This window comes from Acinonyx jubatus, chromosome B2, assembly GCF_027475565.1.
Source record: "Acinonyx jubatus isolate Ajub_Pintada_27869175 chromosome B2, VMU_Ajub_asm_v1.0, whole genome shotgun sequence".
NCBI lineage: Eukaryota > Metazoa > Chordata > Mammalia > Carnivora > Felidae > Acinonyx > Acinonyx jubatus.
The window spans coordinates 19,839,288-19,851,835 of record NC_069385.1 but is presented as its reverse complement, the minus strand read 5'-3'; positions in this window follow the sequence as shown (position 1 = coordinate 19,851,835).

The following is a 12,548-nucleotide window of genomic DNA, read 5'->3' as shown; positions in this document are numbered from 1 at the left end:
TTTGCCAAGCTGTTCTGCATCAACTGTTGAAAATTATATAAAAATGAAACATGGAATTAAAATTATAATGGTTAGGTAGGAATACATAATCTATGGAAAAATATTGGGAAATTTAATTGTCTGATACTTTAACAATTAATACATTTATGATTACTTAAGATTATATTGATAATGGGGCACTTTGTGCTTTTGATCTCAATCATATCATGTTACTATAGACACTTAAGAAAAATGAGAGGCTGATAATTTACTCAGAAAGACACACAGAAAATCCACTTCGACATGCATAGCAAAGGACTTGCCAGGGACCACAGTACGAGCTACTCAATAGCCACTTAAAGCATGATTGATTTTAGCATATTTTATGCATTGATAAAATGAACTGCATATTTATGAATATTATCTATATATCACTTTGTGCGGGCAGCAGGGCATATATTTGAGCTCCATTTAGAGCTGCAAAAACGGAGATTGGAGAGTTGATGATCTCCTGAGGTCACATAAGAAACGGCAGAGGCAGAAATTGACCTAACCGTGCTAGATATGCTCTTTATCTATTCAAAGATCACAGAGTTAGTCAATGGAAGAAACTAGGATGTGAGCTCAGATCTTTGATTAGAGTCTAGTGCTCAATCGATGTTCATTCATCAAATTTTTAATGAGTACCTGCTACATAGATATTGAATGTTGATGTTCTTAGAGTAACCAAGCCCAAGTCACTGATTAGACTTTATAATGCAGAATGAGACACAAAGTACTAAATGTACATTATAATGCAGTGCCAAAGTGAGTGGGGTAACACAGGATGCTATTGCAGAGGAAATAAGGGGCTTCCTTCCTAGACTGGGAGAAGGGAAAAGAGGAAGTGTGGTTTAAGTTGAAAGCTGAAGGCTGTTAGGAACTAGACAAAGGAAGGGAGACGAAGGGGAAGGGGAATTCAGAGTAAGTACCCCAAGAAAAAAGAGAACATGGCATCTTAGGAAAAAAGGATGGATTTCAGCAATGACTAAAAGAGACAGACAGTATGAGTGGAAGTCGAGATGTTGAGAAGCAACAAATGTCATCTTACAAACTGAACTTCGTGTGGAAACACTCATGATTTTTTTAAATGTCTTATTTTTGAGACAGAGGGAGACAGAGCGTGAGCAGGAGAGGGGCAGAGAGACAGCGAGACACAGAATCCGAAGCAGGCTCCAGGCTCAGAGCTGTCAGCACACAGCCCGACTTGGGGATTGAACTCACAAACCGCGAGATCATGACCTGAGCTGAAGTCGGACCCTCAACCGACTGAGCCACCCAGGCGCCCCAGAAACACTCATGATTTTTAAACAGGGTTGAGACACAATTTAGTTTGAATTCTGGTTAAACGTGGCATATTGAGTGCATGTATTTACCTCCATTTGCTCCTAAAAGTCCAGTAACATGTCAACAGATGAATTTAAAAGCTAAGTGGTGCTTGGGTGGCTCAGTCAGTTACGCATGTGACTTTGGCTCAGGTCATGATCTCATGGTTCCTTAGTTTGAGCCCTGTGTCAGGCTCTGTGATGACAGCTCAGAGTCTAGAGCCTGCTTTGGGTTCTGCATCTCCGTCTATCTCTCTGCCCCTCTCCTGCTCACGCTCTGTCTCCCTGTCTCAAAGGTAAACAAACATTAAAAAAAAAAGTTAAAAAAACCCAAATCAAATAGACTGAAAAAGGAGACAAGAGGAAATGAGAAATGGCTACAAATATTTTGAAAATGGAAAGCATACCAGAAGTGGTAATTGACATAACAGAGCTGAGAATGCAGAAATCTAGGCACTTGTAAGAGAGATGCTTATAAGAAACTATGCAATGTAGAAGGTAGACCTGGAAAGACTTAGGAACCTGCAGGTAAAGATTCTTTTGAGGGCAATGAGGTAAACTCTGAGCAGTTTAAAGTTAGTTTAATATCACTTCAAAGTTCAGTTACTTGATGAGATCCTCTCTGCAAGTCTGTACAACATGTTACCATTCACATGCCTATAGAATACATAGGGTTTGCTATCAGGAGGAATTACATGGAAGGGGATACCAAGCATGGTGTAATGAAGGGCAAAGTGATGAGGTGGGTGGGTGAACATCTGCAGGCTGAACATGGAGACTTCTGTGCTCTCTAACTAGCAATGAGGCTTATAGCTCTCAGAAAGGAGACTGAGAAATTATTTTCTGGAAAATGTGAGCAACCAAAGAGGAAAGCACTGCAGACACTGAGTTGGAGAGGGTCAACAAAGTAGTAGCTGGGTCTCCCATCCAATCATCCAATGGTGAAACTCACCAGTCAATAATCCCTATTCATGCTCAATGAATTCCACTAATGATGGTGTCTCACTCTTGAATCAATGAAATATCAGGAGACATTGAAATATAGCCTCCAATATGTAAGCCAGAGACATAATAAAGATTAAAAACACTCCAAGAGAAATGTAGAAAATTTAGAAAAAATTTGGGAGAAAAATAGAGAAAAAAAAAGATCAATTTTTCAGGCAGGTATGAGAAAACATTTTTTTGTTTAAAATAAAATGATGCTATTAGAAAAAAAATGGTGCTATTTAGAAAAAATTTGGGAGAAAAATAGAGAAAAAAAGATCAATTTTTCAGGCAGGTATGAGAAAACATTTTTTTGTTTAAAATAAAATGGTGCTATTAGAAAAAAAAATGGTGCTATTAGAAAAAAAGAATAAAGAACCAGAAGAATTCTTGGAGGTAACATATATAATTGCAAAAAAATCAATAGGAAATCATTGAGAAAGAATAACCTCACTAAAAAATGAAATATAAGTGTGAGAAGTTGGATTATTTTTCAGAAAATATCTCCTCCTTTCCCCCACAGAGTAGAGGATATTCTCCCACTCTATTGATGTTGAGTTAGAACCACAAGGCCGAAAGATGTACGTAGAAGTGACAGTGTGCTGTTTCTAAACGAAAGTCTTAAGTGGCACATGAGTTTCTATTTGGCTTCTTGAACATCTGCCTGTTGAGAAGCCACTGGTCCAAGGAAGATGAGAAATACACATGGCAAATAACCCTGATCTGCCAAGCCCAAGTGACTCTAGCCAAACCTTGCAGAGGCCCAGTCAACTAGAGACCAGTGAGCAATAAACAAACAAACAAACAAATAAATGCTCTTTTGTGACACTGAGCTCTAGAGAATTTTATTACACAGCATTATTGCAGTAATAACTAAAATAATATAAGACAAAAATATAAAAGTCAAAACAAACAAACATGACTCAATCCAAGAGTTTAAACAGCCAGATAATAGATATTTCACAAAGAGAGAACCAAAAACATTTTAGGGGAGAACACAGGAAAGAAACAATACATGAAAAATTCCCAGGATTGAATGACATAAATTTCTATATTCAAAGAGCCCAGTGGGGACTCCTGGCTGGCTCAATCGGTTAAGCGTGGGACTTGGGCTCAGGTCATGATCTCATGGTTTGTGAGTTCAAGTTCTGCATCAGGCTCTGCTCTTACAGCTGAGAGCCTGGAATCTGCATTAGATTCTGTGCTCCCTCTCTCTGCCCCTCCCCCATTTGCACTCTGTCTCTGTCTCTCTCAAAAATAAATAATAAACATTTAAAATTTTTAAAAAAATAAAATAAAAGAGCCCAATGAATACAAACAGATCTACACCAAGGAAGATCTGATGAAATTTCAGAATATCATGGATAAAGAGAAGGATTAAAACTTCCAGACAAAATAAATAGGCTACATATGAAAAACAGTCAACCACAATGGAATTGGTCTTAATAAGGTAATACTGAAAGCAAAAACTCAATAAACAAATGCTTTTGAAATTAAAATTGAGAAGGTAAAGATTCTAAGCTAGAATCATGGAACTATTCAAACATTAAATCAAATATGAGGGTAAAGTAATAGTATTTTCAGTCATGTAAGCACTCAAAATTATTTACTTTCAAAACCTTTTTCCAGAAAGTTATTAAAGAATATGAGAATAAGATGAGGTAGACTTGAGATCAAAGAAGTGAGAGCTCCAACATATTAGAAGAAAAAATTCAGAATTATGGCAAGAGAAAGTTCTAGAACAACAGCTGTGCAGCCAGCCCAAGATTTCAGTCCCAATTAGAGAAAGACAATGAAAGGCTTTAGGAGGAATATCTTCATGGAAAATAATACAGCCAACAGCCTAATAGTTTACCTAATATACTTGACAATCTTACTAGAGATTTTATAGGTCTTTTTGAGAGCTTGGAGGACATAAAGCAGAAACATAAGGCAGAAAAAGTGAAATGAGACATTACTTTTATAGTAAAACACAAGATACCTTTGAAGGATTGAAGTTTCCATAAAGTACCTTTGTACGCATACAGTATTTTTTTACTGCATATTTGAATTATATGTACTGCATGCCTTTGTTTGGATTTCCTCAGAAGCTGACTCAAAGATAATGTTTCAAATGTAAATAGCTTATTTGGGAAGTAAAGGAAACACTGGGAGGAGAAAGGGGAGGTGAGAGGAAGGAAAAGAAGCTCACAAAGTAAGAGGGAAACCAAAGGCAACTGCAAATTGTTCTCCGTACCCATAAAAATAATTTTGAAACCTAGTTTTTTCATTCAACCTTGTATTTTTAAGCTATCTCTACATATCCATGTAGTATTTCGCTTACCTTTATCTCCTGTATGTTATCCCACTATCTAAATAAATCATAGCTGGGGTGCCTGAGTGACTCAGTGTGTTGATCACCCAACTCTTGGTTTCAGCTCAGGTCATGATCTCATGGTTCCTGAGTTGGAGCCCTGCTGTCAGTGCAGAGCCTGCTTGGGATTCACTCTCTCCCTCTCTCGCTTCCTCTCTCTCTTTCAAAATAAATAAACTTTAAAAATGTTACAAAAAATTAATAAATCATAGCTTATTTACTCATTCTTCTTGTTCCTACCTTTCCCGATTACACTGAATGACGCAATATTTTTGCCCATGACTCCTTGTGAATATTTGTAAAAGATTGGGTTTTGTTTTATGTTTTTAGCACTGATGTTGGGTTATTAGGTGTGATAGGTTAATTTTTTATGTATGTATGTATGTACTTAGGTAGGTAGGTAGGCTTCACACCCAGCGCAGAGCCCAACACGGGGCTTGAACTCAAGATCCTGAGATCAAGAGTCAGATGCCCAACTGACTGATCCACCAGGTGCCCCATAGGTGTGATGGTTAATTTTATGAGTCAGCTTGTCTAGGATACGATACCCGGATATCCGGATGCTGCTGTGAAGGTATTTTTTGGATGAGATGGACATTGAAATCAGTAGACTTTGAGTAAAGCAGATTACTCTCCATAAGGTAGTTGAGCCTCATCCAAGCAGTTGAAAACCTTAAGAAAAAGCCCTACTTGCCATCAGCAGCTGGCCTTCAGAGTTGAGCAGCAACCCTTAATTCTTTCCTGGTCTCTATCCTGCTAGCCTACCCTGCATATTTCTGACTTGCTAGTGTTTATAATCATTGTATAAGCCATCTCTTTAAAATAAAGGAATTCCTCTTTAGATCTACAAATTAGAAATTAGAGATATGTGTGTCTTTATATTTATGTAAATACTGTCAGAAAGCAAACATTTCCTGTCCCCTTCAGGTTCCTTCTAGCCAGACTAAGAATCAAATTGACATGAGACATTAGAAAATCAAGTTTGCTCTTATATGTATGGGGAATCCACAAAGATCTGGAAATTCCAAAGACCGTCAAAGACAGGCAAAATGAGATATATATGTCATTGTGAATGAAGGAGAGTGGGGCAGGGGTCTGGAACTTCAAAGGGAAGGAATGCAACTCACAGGAAGATGAAAAAATAAATGCTTGTTAAACAAATGTTTGCTGGGTCCCTCAGAAACAATGGGACAGAGAGAACTTGAACAAAACCGACCTTGCTAGGTCCCTCCCTGTCTACCATACCTAGTTCATAGGATAATGTAGTTATCTATGGTGATAGTGCTCTTTTTTGGAGCAGGTCCTCTATCTAAATTCTTTTTAGGCTATTGTGGGCAAGGCAAAGAATTTTTCCTGAAACTCCTGGGTTTTGATTGCTTCTTAACTCAAAATCATCTTCATGCCAAAGTGGCCCATCTTGGGGCAGCCTGCCGTGGGCCCCTATAACACATGCACATCCTACTGAGTCTGTTTCTTCAGAGAACTCTTCTAATACAACTAGTGAGTACACATAGAACTTTACCAGATATTGCCAAAATGTTCTACAAATATTCTAGGATTTTTACATTCTCATCATCAGTTAGGAGAAGGATCATTTCTTCACATTACTACCAGCATTTAACTTTGTCACACTATAATAGTTTTGACCAATGTGATGATTGTGAAATATTATCTTGTTATTTTATTTTGTATTTTTTTCACTGCTATTATTTCTTGATTTAGAAGCTTTTCATATATCCCATTTGGTCATTCGTATATAAGCTTCTTTGAAAAAAACACATTAATTTTTTTAAATAAACTTTCATTAGTGTTTTGATTTACAAAGAAAAAATTACACAAGTGAAAAGTGTAGAATTCGATGAATTATCACTAAACAATTCCACCACAACTATCATCTAGGATTTAGATTCTAGATTTTAAAAAATCAAACACTGCCAAAACCTAGAATGTTCCTTCTAAATACTCCACCCTTTCTTTTCGCCAAATAATAAACACTATCCTGAATGCTAATCTTATTGTTTAGTCTTACTATTTTATAGAAGTGGAACCAGACCACACGGACTGGATTGAGTCTGGTTTCCTTTCCTCAACCTGTCTGTGAGGTCAGTCCATGCTGCAGAACAGAGTGATAGGTGATCATTTTCACTGCTGCTGCATCGTTCATTGCATAACTACACAAAAATGTATTTCTCTAATCTGTTGTTGCTTAACATAGGATGATATCAGAAAACTTATTGCATGTTTTTTCAGTGCACGCAAGTGCGTACCTAGGAGTAGAAATGTGTACCATTACTTAAGCAGATGAAAGTTCTCCATATGGGGGGTGCCTGGATGGCTCAGTCGGTTCAGTGACTCTTGATTTGGGCTTAGGTCATGATCTCCTGGTCCCTGAGTTTGAGCCCTGAATTGCACTGTGCACTCACAAGGTGGAGTTTGCTGGGGATCCTCTCTCTCTCTTTATCTTTCTCTTTCTCTTTCTCTCTCTCTCTCTCTTTCTCTTTCTCTCTGCCCTGCCCTGCTTGCTTTCTCTCTCTCTCTCAAAAATAAATAAATGGACTTAAAAAAAAAACAAGGAAAAAACTTCTCCATATAGTTGTACAAGTTTTCACTCCCAACTGCAATACATGTGAGCTCTGGGGCCTCTATAGTTTTGCCAACAATTGGTACTGTCAGCACTTTTTTTTTAATGTTTATTTATTTTTGAGAGAGAGAGAGAGAGAGAGAGAGAGAGAGAGAGAGAACAAGCAGGGGAGGAGCAGAGAGAGGAAGACACAGAATCGGAAGAAGGCTCCAGACTCCAAGCTGTCAGCAAAGAACCTGATGCGGGGCTTGAACCCATGAACCATGAGATCATGACCTGAGCTGAAGTTGGATGCTTAATTGACTGAGCCACCCAGGTGCCCCGACACTTTTTAATTTTAGCCAATCTATGAAGTGTGAAAAGATTGATTTGTGGTCTAAATGATCACTTCCCTGCTGACTGATGAGACTGATCACGTTTGCATATGTTTGTTGGCTATTTGGATCCTCTTTGTTTCTGTTTATTTATTTTGAAAGAGAAAGAAAGCATGAGCAGCACATGAAGGGGCAGGGGAAGGGGAGAGGCAGAGAGAGGGAGAGCAAGAATCCCAAGCAGGCCCCTTGCTATCAGCACAGAGCCAGATGCAGGGCTCAATCTCACAAAGTATGAGATCATGACCTGAGCAGAAATCAAGAGTGAGAAACTCACCCAATCGAGCCACCCAGGCACCCCTATTTGGAGCCTGTTTTTATGAAGTATCTTTACAAGTCTTGTTCTCCCATTCTTCTATTTTGTCATATGTATGTTCTTAATGAGTTTTATAAATTATTTACATATTTCAAATTAGAGTTTTTTTGTTTTTATTGTGTAGTAAATATATTTCCCTACTCTGTTAACTTACGTTTTACTCTCTTACTGGCTTATTTAAGAGAAAAATTTAAATGTTATGTAGTTTAACTTAGCATAATTTCCTTTATAACTGTCAGTTTTGTTATTGTTTAAAAAATCCTAACTTATCCTGAAATCATAAAGATATCCTCTTTTGTCATGTTCTATAATGGTATTGTCTGAAATAGAACTACTATATGATCTAGCAATTCCGTTTCAGGGAATATTTCTAAAGGAAATGAAAAGAAATACCTACATTTATTGTAGTATTATTCAGAATAGCCAAAATGTGGACATAATCTAAGTGTCCATCAATGGAGGATCGGATAAAGATAATGTCACACGCACACACACACACATACACACACATTCAGCCATGAGAAAGAAGGAAATCTTGCCATTTGCGACAATATGGTTGGATCTTGGGGGCATTATGTTAAGTGAAATAAGTCAGGCAGGAAGAGACAAATACTGCTTGGTATCGTTTATATGTGAATTCTAAAAAAGCCAAACTCCTAGAAACAGAGTAGAATAGTAGTTATGAGGGAGTATAAAGGTATAAACTCAAAAGGTATAAACTCCCAGCTATAAGAAGAATAAGTCCTGGGGATCTAATGTACAGCATGATGACTATCATTAACAATTCTGTATTATATACTTGCAAGTTGCTAAGAGAGTAAATCCTAAATGTTCTCACCACAGAAAAAGAAATGGTAATGATGTGAAGTGATGGAGATGTTTCCTAATGCTACAGAAGTAATCCTTTTTCAATATATAAGTTTATCAGCTCAGCACGCCATATATCTTAAACCTCCACAATGTTATATGGGGTTTTTTTTTTTGCCTATTTTTGTTTTAACTGGAGGCTCAGATGCCACAATGTTATATGTTAACTTTATCTCTGTAAAAGCGGGGAAATTGCTACAGTGATAGAAATGATCTTTATCTACGTCAAACCGTTACCATAGCCATTAAACACACGTGGCTGTTGAGCCCTGGAAGTATAGCTAGTGACTGAGGGAATACTCTCAAACTTTCACTTTAATTAAGTGAAATTTAAGTTGCTACATGTGGCCAGTGGCTGCCGTACTGAATAGAAATCACTCAGTTACGTCCTCGGACTACAGTAGGATTAAACTAGAAACCAGTAACATAAAGATAGCTGGGAAATCCCAAAATATTTGGAAATTAACATAATTTCTAATAATACATGGGTCAAAGGAGTATCAAGATAAACTTAAAATTTACTTTGAACTAAATTAAAGAAACTCCACTTTATCAAACTATGGAATGCAATGAAAGGCGGGCTTAGAAGTAAATGTATAGCACTAAATTCATGTTTGAAAAGAAGGAAGTTCTAAAACCTAATCTTCTTGAAAAGCTTCTGCACAGCAAAGGAAACAATCAACAAAACTAAAAGGCAACCAACAGAATGGGAAAAGAGATTTGCAAATGACATATCGGACAAAGGGGTAGCATCCAAAATCTATAAAGAGGTCACCAAACTCCACACCCGATAAACAAATAATCCAGTGAAGAAATGGGCAGAAAACATGAATAGACACTTCTCTAGAGAAGACATCCAGATGGCCAACAGGCACATGAAAACATGCTCAACATCGCTCCTCATCAGGGAAATACAAATCAAAACCACACTCAGATATCACCTCACGCCAGTCAGAGTGGCCAAAATGAACAAATCAGGAGACTATAGATGCTGGCGAGGATGTGGAGAAACGGGAACCCTCTTGCACTGTTGGTGGAAATGCAAACTGGTGCAGCCGCTCTGGAAAACAGTGTGGAGGTTCCTCAAAAAATTAAAAATAGATCTACCCCATGACCCAGCAATACCACTGCTAGGACTTTACCCAAGGGATACAGGAGTACTGATGCATAGGGGCACTTGTACCCCAATGTTTATAGCAGCACTCTCAACAATAGCCAAACTATGGAAAGAGCCTCAATGTCCATCAACTGATGAATGGATAAAGAAATTGTGGTTTATATACACAAGGGAATACTACATGGCAATGAGAAAGAATGAAATATGGCCCTTTGTAGCAACGTGGATGGAACTGGAGAGTGTTATGCTAAGTGAAATAAGTCATACAGAGAAAGACAGATACCATATGTGTTCACTCTGATGTGGATCCTGAGAAACTTAACAGAAACCCATGGGGGAGGGCAAGGGAAAAAAAAAAAAGAGGTTAAAGTGGGAGAGAGCCAAAGCATAAGAGACTCTTAAAGACTGAGAACAAACTGAGGGTTGATGGGGGGGTGGGAGGGAGGGGTGGGTGGGTGATGGGTATTGAGGAGGGCACCTTTTGGGATGAGCACTGGGTGTTGTATGGAAACCAATTTGACAATAAATTTCATATATTAAAAAAATAAAAAAAAATAATAATAAAAAAATAAAACCTAATCTTCTACCTCAGCAAGCTAGGTAAAGTAAATGAAGCCTAAGGTAAATAGAAAAACTTAATAATAAAAATTATAGCGGAAAACAATGAAATCAAAGGAGAAAAGTTAATAAAACCAAGTTGTTTTCTTAAAACGAACAAACAACAAAATCCATACATAGAGCCTCATTAACCAAGGAAAAAGTAGACAAATGGCTAATATGCAAAATGAAAAAGGAGTCATCACTATCACTACAGAGCCCGTGAAAAGAATAAGAAAAGAATACTACAAACAACTTTATGGCTACAAATTTGATAGCTTAAATGAAATGGACCATTTCCTTATACCAACCCTCACAGGGATAATTGGATAACCTGAATATCTGTCTATCTATTAAAGAAATTGAATCAATAGTTCATAAACTTCCAAAAAATAGAGCACCAGACCTATGTAATTTCACTGGTGAATTCCACTAAATGTTTAAAGAAAAAATAATGCAAGGTCTTCACAATCTTTTACAGAAAATAGCAGCAGAAGGAACACTTCCTATCCCTTCCTATAAATTCAGAATTATCCTAATACCAATCCAGATAAACTGATATAAAGAAATAATTGAATAAGGGCACCTGGGCGGCTCAGTCGGTTGAGCATCTGATTTCGGCTCAGGTCATGATCTCATGGTTCGTGGGTTCGAGCCCAGCATCGGGCTTTGTGCTGACAGCTCAGAGCCCAGAACCTGTTTCAGATTCTGTCTCCCTCTCTCTATGTTCCTCTCCCACTCGTGCTCTGTCTCCGTCTCAAAAATAAATAAACGTTAAAAAAAAAAAAGAAATGACTGAATAAATAAATGAGAGAGAAGAGACAAATCTACCATGTGGAAGAATTCCAAAGGATTTATGTAGCGATTGTACCCTAAAGGCTGTGGCACGGAACTCCCCACTCCCTAAGTGCTGGCTGTTCACAGTGATTTCATTCCAAAAAGAACACTACGGAAAGGGAGGGGGTGGGGAACAAACAGCTTTAGAGTGGAGAAATTTGACATGTTACCTCAGCCAAGTGGTCTAGGTCAACATCGACAGCGTTGACATGTTGATTGTATATACCCTTGACGTGACATGAGAGTGGCACTTCTCTGTGGTCTTCCTCCCCAGACCCATAACTGGTATCATGAGGAACATGTCAGAGAAGCCCAACTGAGGCACAGTCTACAAAATACCTAGCCAGGACTCCTCAAAATTGTCAATCGAGGCCATTAGAAACATGGAAAGTCTGAGAAACTGTCAAAGCTGAAGAAGGCTAAGTGCAATGTGGTACCCTGGCTGGGATCCCAGAACAGAAAAAGGGCATCAGGTCAAAACTACGACATCTGAATAAAGCAGGGACTTTATTAATTGTATAAATGTTGGTTCATTAATTGTGACAAGCGTACCATAACTAATATAAGATATTTGCAACAAGGGAAACCAGATATGAGGTATATAGGAACTCTCTGTACTATCTTTGAACTTTTTTGTAAATCTAATACTATTCTAAAACAAAAAGCCCATTAAACTAAATTAATGGGGATATGCTGAAAACTTTCTCTCAAAAACTGGGTTGCCTACTATCTCCATTTTTATTCAAAATCATATTGGAAGCCCTAGCCTGTGAATTGAAATATGAAAAAGGAATAAAATATATAAGAGTTGGAAAGTCAGAAAAAAACAATATGTTTCTATACATTAAAAAAATGCCAACTCTGTAAGTTAATTTTTAGAATTATCATAGTCATTGAAGTAAATTCATTCTCCACAAATGTTTTATTTTCATTGTTATAAACCAACTATAAACAATTCAAGAACTTGACATATTATTGTAAGATATTAAGACATACATTAATGCTAGATATACCACATCAATATTTTTGAAGACTGAGTATTTTCAATTCTTCTCAAATTAATCTATGAATTCAATGTAATTCCAATAAAAGTCTCAGCAGGTGTGTTTGTGAAAACTGAGATGTCAATGCTAAGATTTATCTGGAAATGTAAAGGAACAAGAATGGCTGTAGCAAACTTGA